The sequence below is a fragment of the Brachyhypopomus gauderio genome, chromosome 12 (genome assembly GCF_052324685.1).
Source record: "Brachyhypopomus gauderio isolate BG-103 chromosome 12, BGAUD_0.2, whole genome shotgun sequence".
In the NCBI taxonomy this organism is placed as follows: domain Eukaryota; kingdom Metazoa; phylum Chordata; class Actinopteri; order Gymnotiformes; family Hypopomidae; genus Brachyhypopomus; species Brachyhypopomus gauderio.
The window spans coordinates 19,715,189-19,728,551 of record NC_135222.1 but is presented as its reverse complement, the minus strand read 5'-3'; the positions used below and the strand labels follow the sequence as shown (position 1 = coordinate 19,728,551).

Sequence of the window (13,363 nt, the reverse complement as noted above, 5' to 3'; positions counted from 1 at the left end):
GATTTAAATGGCCTTCAAAATGCCTTCATGATCTTTGGAGATTTTCTCTAATAGAGCAGTTCTTGTCCTTGTAGGAACTTTCTGCTCTCTATTCTACCAGCATTCAGGAACCTAACTGCATGGTGATTGTTCTTTGTGGCCGTCTTTCACCGATAAGATAAAGAAATGATAAAATCCCCCCATTAAACCATGTAGAAATATCTTTCTTTCGAGGAATGTGAAAGAACCTCTGAAGATATCTTTCAGTGACCCCAGGAAGCCACGTTCTACATGTTCTCTCATATCTGAATTTGCTCTGTCAACAGATGCATTATGGTTGTTTACTCAAATCTTTGTTCCCGTCCCCTTCGTGTCCATTAGAATTCCATGACCTTGTCCTGTTCTCTGCGCGAGGGGGCGTTTGGCCACCCTGCCTTTTGAGCACCACGTCTCTGCTGGGTGCCTCTTTACTCCTTATAAGGCCAGCTGGAGGAAGAGCCCTCCCTCGGTGTGTGTCTCTCTCACGCTGGGGGGTCTAAACTGGCGGCCAATTACCAGGAGGCACAAACCCTCATAGCCCTGGACCTCATATTTGTTTATCAGAGCTAGAGGAGACGAAATCACAGGAGCAACAGTAGCAGTAATTCTGTCTCTGACTCGAAGCTTACTCTTCCACAGGCTGCCATGCACTCTGTGTTTGCTTATTTGTTTAAAAAGACATGCTGCTATTGAATGAGACCTGTCCTGGACCGGAAAACAGAAGGAGAGGAATGCCTCCATTTCATACAGCGTAGTTCTGCAGAGTGTTCTTCGTGTGCCTGGGTATTTTCTGTGAGCAGACATGAAACATTAAGATCGTTAGTGAACTCTTATTGCCAAAGTTTCTCTTGCTACCCCATGTAGGACTATTATTAGAGATAATTCTACATTTACATCAGTCATCGTTGAGTGTTTGATCTACCTACAGTATTTCATCCCACACTGGTTGTGGTATGTGTTGTTCCCAGCGTGCATCATCAGTGACTTGGAAGCAAGTTTAAGCTCCTATAATTCACTTTTGGACGAGCCTTCCTGAATGTCAAATTGAATTTCACATTTAGAAATAAGCACATCCACTTCTGACAATATAACTGACATTTTGTAATTGCACTCTTGCGGAAACTGAGCAGACGTGCTTTTACTGAGCGCTAATCTTTCAAAATCTGCTTTATGAGGCTTGTTTTCAAACATCGGTTACTCTTGAGGTCATTTAGCAGGCTGGACCATTATGATCTTGTTAATGATGCACATTTAGACTTTATCTTGTTGTAAGCTGTTTTTCTTATCCAACAGATCGTTCATGGTATTGCAGGCACGTTTTATTACAATAATGTCACCCTTCCGTTCATGGCACACCTAATGCTTTCTTGGCAAGGCAGAGGAGATTCCAGACGATTACTAAATCCCATTTGGAAGGCTTGGGGAGATGGTCTCATGGTGTTGCACTTCCTAACTTCCTTTGCACTGTGCTGTTCATCTCTGCATGTTGGAGGAATGAGAAGCAGCTGTATACTTATGTTCGTTCATGTCGTGGTCTGTCAAAGTGGCTGCGTTTGGTATATTGTCTCCAGACCTCAGAGCAGGTGGTGGGACCTCTGGTCTTCCATTAGGTTGCATAATCTGGGTCAAGCTTGATTCTTTGTGCAGATTTTATTATGTGTGATTTCATGCATATGGTGGATTCATGCGTGACTTTTTATAGTCCTTAATTAACAACAACAACAACAACTTTAGGTTGACCTATTTGTTTATATGCCAGACATTACAAATATCACATCCTTGGCATAATTAGTAATATAGTTAGGTGTACATATGTATCATTTAAATATTGCATTGTTTGTGGAGATGTTTGGCATGGATTAATTAACTTTATGTTGTCCAGGCCGACATAAATAAAAATAATCAACTTCAGCTTCTAAGGCAGCATTTGAAAGGCCATGTTCATCACATCCTGTCGGACTCTGATATGCTTATTTAGGTATAAAAAATATCCATCTAAAGTCACTGGAGAAACCAGTAAGTGTGTGAGCTGCTTTACAGGAGGAATATGCATATTCTATGAGCCTCAAACGCTCTTCAGATTCTCTTCAGACTCTCCTGTTGTGGCCAGCATTACTGTTTCCATTGTAGCCGTCAGAGTTTATTCTGTTCAACTGAACGTAAGCACACACAACTCCATCTGACTCCCAGCTCAGCCATGAACGTAGAAGTGAAGCGTTCTGTTATAATTCCGGAGAAGAACTGAATGTTTGTATTTGTTATTAGTCATCAGGCTCATCAGAACTTCTAGTTTCTGAGGGCTGAAATGCAGTTAATGCTGTTTACAAGGATCTCCAAGGCACGCTGCATGACTGCATCTACACGACATCATTCCAGGAGCTTTCACCAACATGTGGCGTACTCCTAAATATAGATTCGCCTTTGCCTGTTCAGCCAAACATCTCAGCGTTTCCAGATGTTGTTGATCCTACAGTGGTGCCCTGTAGCTATTATTGTGTGCTGGTCTTGCCCTGTGAAATGTTTCTGCTGATTCGTGAAGGTGTGTTTTACGTGCATTCATGTGTCAGGAGTCCCCAAAGTCTTTTTGTACTCATAAGGTGAACTGCAGCATTTTGGACCAGTTTTGTGCTGACCATTTACATAATTGGTTAAAGAAAGCACAATCATAAAAGAGGTGTTAATAACATTCATATGTTTTTTTTTGTTTTGTTTTGTTTTTTTAACATTTTTATTACATTTATAAAATAAAGTTAATTAGCTGCGGGGGTTCATTGTGTGAGTTTGTTGCACGATTGCAACATTCAGTCATGTGGCATGATTGAATTTCAACTTTGTAGTTTGCATGAAAATGCACTTTGTAGTTTGCATGAAGATGCACTTTACTTTGTAGTTTAATTGCACTTCACTGATGTCTAATGTTCCAGCCAGGCAGTTTATTTCTTATTCTTCTTTTCCTTCTTTTTCTTTTCTTTTTGTAGTATGTGAACCATTATTGTTTGCAGACTTTTCATTGCACTACAGAAATCGCTCCTATGATGTTGCATGGGAATAGATAAATGGAAGCGGATGATCCCAAGCACGAGAAGTATCTTGTGGTCACCACAGCCCTGCAGCAAACTAAATAACCTCATATGAGGAATGTTCTGCATATAAACCCCCCCCAACATATTTACAGCTATTGTCTACAAAGGTGTTTCCAATCTTGGAGTAAATTAGCCAGCACTGTTCTTTGCTTTCTATTTTGAAGATTTTTGCACGACAGTTTGGATTATTGAGAAATTGCTCCGCCTTAAATGTCCTCACTGCTCTCCACGTAAAGCATCCAGTGATGGTCAGCTGGACAGAGTCCCAGAATGGAGTCCTGTGTCTCCATCGTGCATCGTGGTGAGACCTGGCCAGTGCTTCGTAGAGCCCATGCAAGCTCCCTGTCACGGGGCCATTAGCCTGGGCTACGGCGTCAGCGCCCGAACAGGGAATCACTCTAGCATTTCATGCATTGACATTCAAGTAAAATAAATAAGACATCTGACCTTGTGCAGTATGATTTTGTATGTATTTCAGGATTTTCAGACTTGGGGGCATTCAAATTTTGTTTGTAAACATCATAATTAAACTCCACTTGTCACATGGCAGCAACATCACAGTTTGCTTCATGCTGGTGTGTATTTCTTTATAGAGCTGTATGCTTTAAAGTGAGTTGGCAAAATGACATGGTCTTCTAACCACCCGAGAACCAACAGCTGGGAGCCATAGGTGCAGGTTGTTTTTAGTGTGTTTCTGTGTTTCACGTGTGGTGTATTTCAACAATGACTGCAGAGCTCTTCTTAGATTTTACATTATGTTGAGCCCTGTAAGATGTTTTTAATACTGTTGAGATTGTTGCTTTATCAATATCCCTGTGTCCTTCTATTGCCTAGAAGTGCTTTGTGTTAAAATCCAGTGCGCACACATACACACAGATTGCTGTTAGAAAGAACATTAGCTGTAACACCTACATTCCTTACAGCTCCAGGTCCAGCTCAAAAAGGCAAGGTCACTCATTTTACTACCAAACCACAGACCCCCGTCTGTCTGCCACTGAATTCACCTCCTCTCCATGTAAATATTTGCCATTTTTGCAGTAAAGTTGATTTTGCATGCCAGAGTGTTACTCGAGCAGCTTGAATGATTCCTGCAAATTTAGCTGTTGTCAAATGTAGAATCTTTTGGCTGTATGAACCTTGGCTCTGGCCAGGGGGAGAAAATGGTCTCCATGGGGTGTTTTAATATTTTACTGAAAATTTTAGTCCATTTGTGTTTTAGGGACCCTGGAGAAGATTTCACTCTTGGCTATTTTGCAGAGGTTGGAGTAAACAGTTTGGGTTTGCACCAAAAGTCAAATCAGATTAGATTTGATATTTGCTCTCCTTGACCTGATGATAACTACTGCAGTCTGAGTCTAAGTACCCACATAACTGGCGAGACTGGTCTCAAAGGAAAGTTTGCTTTTCGTCAAATTGCCGCGTCCCCTATGTGCGCAACAGTGCTATTAATTCAAATAGCACACTCGTAGCGCGTCCAGCAAACATAATCGTACCGCGTTCGGTACGGGCCTGTCAAGCTCTCGGTAAAGACTATGGGTTATAGAGCGGCCAATCGCCATATGTGGAAGTGTGGATGGACCTCGCTGGAGCCCAGAAGGTGTCATCGGGATAGTGAGGAGCACTCCCACGTCTGTGGATGGGGACTTGGACGTAATATGTAGGTAATGAGCTGTCACTATACAATTTTTCTCTTGGCTTTGAACCATTTTGCCAGCTTTAATTGCCGCTATAACTTTATGTTATGGTCCTCCCAATGACATTCTTTGGACATCATGTTCTACCTGATCGTTTTTTTAGCGACTGCCTCCAGGCTGTCCACCGAGGACCGCTGTGTCTCGCGTCGTAACCAGAATGACTGATTGGAATGTGGGTTATGTTTATTGACAACCAGGTCTACACATTCAACCCACTCTTAGCACTTTGAACCCGAGAAGCGTCCTACCCTCAGCCCGGGCAAGTCTTGGGCTGTTCTCCTTGAATCTAATGGATACGAGGCGTAACAGAAGACAAGCATGCGTTACTAAGAGCCCTAAGTCATTTGAGTTGTTTGATGGATGTCAGCCCCTCTTCAGGACTGGTTTTTTTTTTTGCCCTTTATGCACACATTTGTCGTCTGCCTCGGTGTGCTAAGCATGACTCAGACTTATTGGAACCTCCTTGGGCAATTGTGACTTTGGAGCATCAGCCCGTAATGTTTGTATCTTTACTTGAGCTTGAAGACTCTGAGTCTCCTGCTTAATTTCTGCTGACCTTATAAAGTGGATTAATATGGCACCTGATTCACTGTGACCTGTTTCTCTCGTTCCGTTCACATTTTTTGGGAGATGTCCACAGATAAAGATAATTGCATTTGTTTGGCTTCATTATTTGATACAATTATTTGAGAACTCGGAAAACAAACAAAATGTTCTTGAGTTCAATTGCAGAAAGATTTATAGCGTAAACTAGAGAAGAATTCATCTTATTAATAATGACAGTAGGAAGTAGAATGGACTAAAATATCTCTCTCCAGTCAGTAACAGTAAAGCTGTTCAACCTTAGTCTGCTTGCTTTGTTTTGAGAGTGCTGTGATGAACCACAACATTCCTTTTTGGGGCCCGACATCCTATAATGAAGGAATTTGACCTCCCTGCAAAGGGGCAGATTGTAAACGTTTGTCTCATCTCTCTCATGCCGGCTTTGACTTCTTGAACTGCTCTTTTTCCCTCCCAAATCCCTGTTGTAATCTGGAATGTGGCACGCACTTCCGGGAAGGACGCAGGGAGTTATTCTGAATATGTGTAAACAGTTGCAGTATGGTAGAGATTCTTCTCCCCATCTCTCTTGCTTGGGGGGCACAGATGCTCTTGGGGGCTGCCTATCAAATAGCTGTAAATGCTGAACCTGTATGGTGAGCTTTCGCTTTAATAAGAGTGTTTTAGTGCTGGCATTGGCTGTAGGTGTGAGTTTACCTCTTGGAAGTAAGATGGCGGGCTCGGCCAAAGCCGATGTGTCTGGAAGCACGTCTCCGCTTTTGGCGATTGTTAGCCAAAACAAAAAAACAAACCGCGCACATAAGACGGTGCATTCCAGCTGCCAGGATGCCTTCCAAGGGTGAACAGAATCATGTGTTTGTCAGGAAGATCTAGACATGACTAATGCACACTCGTCCCGCCATGGAAATCAAACCCAAGGGAGTGGCACCCCCGGACCCCTCGCCCGCCTCCTTTACCGTGAGCTCATCACAGTTGAACAAGAGACGATTTCAAGGCTGCTTCTCCATTGGTGGGTTCTTAATTGAGCGTGGTTCATACTGCTGGCGGGTGGAGAGGGGGGAAGCTGGGAGCACGGGCTCCCTGGCAGAGTGCTTTGAAGTAACTGACAGCTGTGCTCTATTGTCGTGCTGAAAGAAGCTCTCTTCTCTTGCTTTGTCTAGAATGCATGAAGACCATAAATACGTAGCTACGGAAAATCCACCTCCACACGTCTTGCTTCTGAAACGCGTGCGCACACACTGCATAACACCCACCCCCCCCTCACCCCCCCCACCCCCCCGAATAGCTTTCTGACTGCCGTTCCAAGCAGAAGCCGAAAGCGAAGCAGAAGCAAACAGAAGGTCATGGGACTCATCCATACGCCGAGTGTCCTGTTATTTCCTGCCCTCTGCCCATGTGGGCTGTTGAGGGGAAGCGCTGTCGGAGAGACCCCACGCTAGCTTCACTGATCCAAAACAAGAGCTCCATCCAACAGTTGCCGGCCCAAAATAACAAAAAGAGGCTGTAGTATGATGGAGTGTGTGTGTGTGTGTGTGTGTGTGTGTGTGTGTGTGTGTGTGTGTGTGTGTGTGTGTGTGTGTGTGTGTGTGCTTGTGCTTGTGCTTGTGCTACTCCTTTTGTTCTGGCCCAACTTCTACTCGAGATGGACGTCCAAAGCAGTCAGCCATTAGTGTGTGTACCTTTCACCTGTGGAATAGGGGACTTTTTAAATGTAATGGTGCCACATTAATTATAGTGTCAGTTTCTCATATTTCCTTTACCTCCTGGTTGTGTGTTTATTAAGCATAACTGACACGACTTTAATTAAAGCACTATAAAAAACAGTTATGTTCTTAGTTGAGGCAGATGTCCTGCTTTTTGATGGAGTACATCTTTCCCATGTGGCAAAAGGAAGATACAACGCTCCTTTAGCATGTCCAGCCCTCTGGGTGATCCAGTCATGTTGTTTCATCAATCAGCACAGGGCACTTGACTGTCCCATGTGGTGATGCAGACATATGCAGATATATGCAGACATATACCTTCAGTGGAGTTGCTTGAACACTGCATGGCCGCCCGCCTCTTTCTTGGGACGTCTGTGAAAGCACTGGCACGTTACACCTGTTTGTCTTCGGTCGTAGTAGGCGCTGGTGTTTTTGTGAGGCTTCTCAGTTCCCCCCGACGCTCTAGTCCATTCTTAGGGGAACACGACAGTTAATTATTACCAGTATTTGATGCCTCTTTTTGGAACTTTAGACAACACTCCTGTTTGCCTTTGTACATTTTAAACATTCTTGAACAAACATATAGTGTGTCATTGAATACTAATCTGTAGGCCTGTTTGGTCAGTTCTTAATTACAGGGTTCATGAGACTGACTGACTGTCTATGTGATTTACTGTAATGTAAAGGCAGGTTCTGCTCCAGAATTAGGGCTGGGTGATAATGTACATTTAGACAAATGATGGTCATGTCCAGAAGTACAGCGATAATTTCAATTAAAAATTGAGTATTACAGGGGCTTTTGTTCCCTAGAGTAGGCCTCGTGTTCCCTAGACTTTAAGTGAACTAAACATCTGTTCAATGTTAAATAAAGGTGAAGCCATTTTTTAAAAAAGTCATGTGGCAATAGTTCTTAATATCATCAGTAATGTATTGGTCCAAGATTCTCCAAGCTTACTTCATTTTAGATTCTTTGACAGTTTTAGCCTTAAATAAAATGTCCTTGTCATTAAGTATTTATGAATTACAGTCTGAATAATATTATTAAACCCTCATGCCTATTTTAGGCCGGGTTGTTTTTGTCACTCTGTGGCCTGAGCACCTGCTGTTGCTGTAACAGAAAAACAGCCCTATAGTAAAGTTACAGGTCACTGACCGCTGTGTACGGCTCGGCCATTGTTTGGAGAGCATGTGCGTCTTCCAGTCAGAACCGGGGTTCACTTTCTCCTTCCTGTCCTAGCGCACGGCCTCGTGACTGCCGATACGGCCCGGCTCCGCCCCCAGCTCCGGGAGGGTGAGCATTGTTTTGTCAGGTGAAGAGCACAAATGGACCGTAGAAGGCTTGCTGATTGGACGATAGGTGGGGAGAGGGCTGAACCAGGCCCTGTGTGAGAGCCACAGGAAGCACCTGGTCCCTGACGCGTTATCGCTCTGCTTGCAGACAGGGGCCCGCTGGGTGACGCATGCCTGCAGTGCGCTTCAGCCCAGGACAAAGGAGAGGTGACCAGTCAGAGTCTGCTGGACTCTTCTAAAGGTGTTCATGGTTGACCAGTCAGAGTCTGCTGGACTCTTCTAAAGGTGTTCATGGTTGACCAGTCAGAGTCTGCTGGACTCTCCTAAAGGTGTACATGGTTGACCAGTCAGAGTCTGCTGGACTCTTCTAAAGGTGTTCATGGTTGACCAGTCAGAGTCTGCTGGACTCTCCAAAAGGTGTTCATGGTTGACCAGAGTCTGCTGGACTCTTCTAAAGGTGTTCATGGTTGACCAGTCAGAGTCTGCTGGACTCTCCTAAAGGTGTTCATGGTTGACCAGAGTCTGCTGGACTCTTCTAAAGGTGTTCATGGTTGACCAGTCAGAGTCTGCTGGACTCTTCTAAAGGTGTTCATGGTTGACCAGAGTCTGCTGGACTCTTCTAAAGGTGTTCATGGTTGACCAGTCAGAGTCTGCTGGACTCTCCTAAAGGTGTTTATACTTGACCAGTCCTGCTTGACTCTCTTGAAGGTGTTTTTGCTTTGGTGCGCATGGTGTCTTAAAGTTGATGGTTATAGGCAAAGCACTGGTATTAAAACTGGTATTAAGATTTTTTTTTCTTTTCATGTGAGTATTTTGAAAACATCTCACACATATCTGTGGAGGGCAGTGTAGTGGTGTGTAGTGTTTGTGCAGTATGGGGGCTTTAGTAAATGGCCCACTGACGGAGTTTCTCAATTGACTGGAGCATGTGAAATACAAAGCAATTGCTTTGGTCACACTCCGGACATCCTGGAGTTTGCTGGGGGGATTTGATCCATATTAATGCCCCCCCCCCCCCCCCCCCCCCCCCCCCCCTTTATTACAGGAACTTGAACCAAAAGCAAAATGTGCACAAATTTCCAGATCTCTGAGGACCTCTGGATATTTGTATATTCGTGTCATTCATATTGAAGCGTTTAAGGCTGTGAAGTATGTGGGGAAATTTTTCCATGTGCTTTTAATTTCTATCGTGCTTTTAAAAGGAATAAGTATTTGCCTGAAGTGAAGAACCTTCCCAAAGGTCCATGCAAGACCTTCATGAAGAGACGAATGTTATGAGCTTCATGCAGGACTACGGCTGGCAAGCTTAAGTAATTGACACATCACTCCAAAGCAGAGAATCAAAACCACCCCTTGCGCCTTCTTTGTTTGTTTTCTGGTTATGACATCTCTGGATGACTCCGTCTCCTCTTTCTGTGGCAAATTAAAGACAGGCTGCTTAACCCATGGAAAACTAAAAATATCCAACCTTAAAGTGAACCATGTGTGCAGGCTTGCATAACCGGGTCATTAGGCTGCCCTGACCCAAATTGCATTTGCACTGTGTGCCACGACATGGAGCTGCTTTGTCTAGAGTTTACTCAGGGCCCGTTTGCTCTGTCATGCAGCTACGTGTGTGTCCCCCTCCCTGGTCGCTTAGGGCCGACCTTGAAGATGTCCACAGGATGTGTTTTTGCCTTTCTTTTCTCCCAGACGCTTATTTTTTCCCACTTCGAAACCTAAGGGCCATCCCCCTGTTCCGTGTGCTTCTGTCTATGAATAGAGCCTCCGTCTGACCTCATCACAGGACTTCCTAGATCAGACCTGCCGCTGCACACGATCCTGACCCTGAGAAGTTACCGATTTGACGATGTAAACCCGTACTTTGCTAGTCTATCAAATGTTCCATTGGTATTGATTATCCTAATCACTTCATATAACTTAACTAAGGAAAATAAATTACTATTACAATATCAACTACCAGATGTACCAGCTACAACAGAACCTCCTGACCCCTCCCATTACCTAGATCAACATAACAAAGTCTTTTCTAGAGTATTCTGTTACACCATTGGCCATTTGAGTATTCAACACCACCGCAGGCCCTCAACATCATCTTGGTCTCCTACAATACCTCTTGCCCCCCCCTTTCATTTGTTTCACTTGTTTTCACTTGTTTCACTTTCACTCTTGTCTTCCTGAGATGCAGGTTTTGACTCCAGGTACTTGGCTTCTAGTTTAGGTTTTTTATTTGTTGTTTTCTGTGGTCGTTACAAACAGAAACGTTAAACCATGCCATAATAGCCGTATCAGGGCCTGTAGCTTAATTGTAATCACTCTGTTCAACTTTAGTTGAACAGGTCGGTTTTTCACAGATTGGTTTATGGAAATGTTTGACTCGTATTCATTTAAAACTTTCTTCCAAATCAGTACCAAGAAAACAAAACAAAAAAGTCCTTTTCAGAAAACCAACGAGGAAGTGCTACTGAGAGGTTATTCTTAGCTGACAGTCTTCTCATCAGTACAACAGCACTCAGTTCACACACACCTGCAGTGTTTCCTTTGTCCTCTAGCCTTGGCAATGATCCCACGCTGTTTATGGTTGTCATTAAACACACACAAGTTGGTGTGGAGTATCGGAATACAGCAGACGAGGGTCTAATTTGGTTGTCCTCGTTATTCCTGCTCTCTCAGCCAGCCTGATTCTTAGCAGGTCAGCCCGTGGATCTGGTGTCTCTGTCTGCATAACGAGGAACCCTTACCAGCAATGTGGTCAGGCCTGCTGAAATCGCAAACACCAAAACACTTCATGTGCCACTGTCACTTGACTGAGAGCTAATTTGAGGGCTGGTTCTGTCTGCTCGTCTTTGACATGACTCGGCTGTAAGTTCCACGCAAGTGTGTGAGGCTGGAGGTGGGATACGCTGCTTTGAGGATTCCTTTTCTGGTCACGCTGTACTTTGTACAAAGGTCAGTTATGAGCATACAGTAGTGGGGTGTCTTATCAGCGAATTGTGGTACAGTGACTTCTCCCCTCCTTAGCTATCTCGGAGGGCTTTGTTGATCTTCACAGCTTCCCCCTCTAACGCTAACCAAACACGTGCACCGCACAAAAGCACCTGGTGGTATTGTTCCAGTGTTTGGGTTCCTCCAGAGACATGCAGTCCTTTTTCAGACAGATCGAGTCAAACATCCTGAACGGTGAATTGTTTAGTGTGGATCAAATATTATGACTCCGGTTCTGATGGCAGCCTGTCATGGGATCTGTGCTTGGATTACACATATGGAGGCTCCTGGCTCTAGCAAGTGTCCCGTGCTAAAGCTCGAAACCCCAGAGACGCCGTTGACCCGGATTCCAAACGACTCCAGCTGCCTGGGCCCAGCCGATATCCACTGTAAAAGGACACTCTAAGACATCGCTGTTCTGTTCACTAGCTAGGTATGCATGAATATCTTCGTTCAGGGTTTGTTGCCTTTTGGGTATTATAAACAACGCACATAAACGGAGAGTGGTTGGACGCAGACCAGACCGCAAATATGTCTCCATAGAGCCTTTGGCCAGTCAAATTCCACAGTTTGAGTGAAGGTTGTTTCGTCCTATGGTTCTCCAGTGATCTCTTCAGGTTCCGCCTCCATTACGTCCTCAGGTACACGATTGCAATGCTCATCTAGTTTCTTCTGGGTATGGATCGCATGCTTTGTATGTTTTTGCTTTTTTTCCGGTATTTTTCTGGCACCTGTCCTGATCTGCCTGAAGGGTGTTGGAGGAGGAAGAGGAATCGTACTCTTCCCCCTCTGCCTTGCAGAGTTGCAGGTTTCCTGCTTGCTATTGTGTCTGCTGCTGGACGGTTACATCCTGGTTCAAGCGCTCAGTCACTCCACCACTCTTTCTCTCCCTCGCTTCCTATTTCCCCATCTGTCCATCTCTTCCCAGCGCGCTGCTCGCACATTCCGAGCATGATGACACATCCATGTAAACGTGATGGAATTAACGTAATGAGACCTCAGTGTGCCTTTTGTTCACGTTTCCTCATCATGCCACAATCTCGAAAATATCTTTACATATTGCCTCCCTCCCTCTCTCACTCCCTCCCTGACCTGGAGCTAATCCATAGTTTCTTCCCCCCAGTGTCTTCTGCTTCTGGGCTTTTGTTAGCAAACCGACCATGCTCATGCTAGGCCAGGTCTCACTTTGGGCTCACCTGAACCCTGGGCTCACCTGAACCCTGGGCTCACCTGAACCCTGGGCTCACCTGAACCCTGGGCTCACATTGAACCCTGGGCTCACATTGAACCCTGGGCTCACATTGAACCCTGGGCTCACATTAAACCCTGGGCTCACCTGAACCCTGGGCTCACCTGAACCCTGGGCTCACCTGAACCCTGGGCTTACCTGAACTCTGGGCTTACATGAACTCTGGGCTTACCTGAACCCTGGGCTCACCTGAACTCACAGCCTCCTGCCCCGGCCTGCTGGCTCAACTCTCTCCCCTCGAATCTGTGGCAACATTCCTTTTACTACCTTCAGCAGTCTTGGACAGAGCAGAACTCTTCAAAGCTTGTCTTATTTCATTCTCTATTTCTATTTATTTCAGAAATTAGGCAACTGCCATTTATTGGCTGATGGAGTTTCCCCACCCCTGATTGGCCCATCTGATTGGGGAGTTTTAACGCGAGCATCAAGGAAAGCAGATTGGTGCCATTTCCTGCTCTCTGATGAGAGGATGTCGTAGTAGAAAGAGGAAGTCCTGCCCCTGCTTTCAGCAATAATGCACACATTACCACCTTTTACACGTAGGAGTTACCAGCACACCCGTGCAAAGCTCCCTTCTCTCCCGAGGAAACATGCTGAAAACACTTGAGTGTTAATGATCTTTAAAGGTGTTGAAAATGCCCACAGATGACTTTGGACTATGGTGGAATTTGAGTTACCAGAATAATTCCTCACAGTTGACTGTAACCCTGCTTTAGCAGACATGGTTTACATGGTCGTTTTTTGTTTGTTAGGTTGCTTGGTTATCAAGGAGCTGGACTG

At 44.8% G+C, this 13,363-nt stretch overlaps 1 protein-coding gene across 3 annotated transcripts in view; it reads left to right on the top strand.

Annotated features, from left to right (window-relative positions):
* Nucleotides 1–13,363, top strand: part of sbf2 (SET binding factor 2) — a 77,789-nt gene that overhangs the window by 11,381 nt on the left and 53,045 nt on the right. The window lies entirely within an intron of this gene.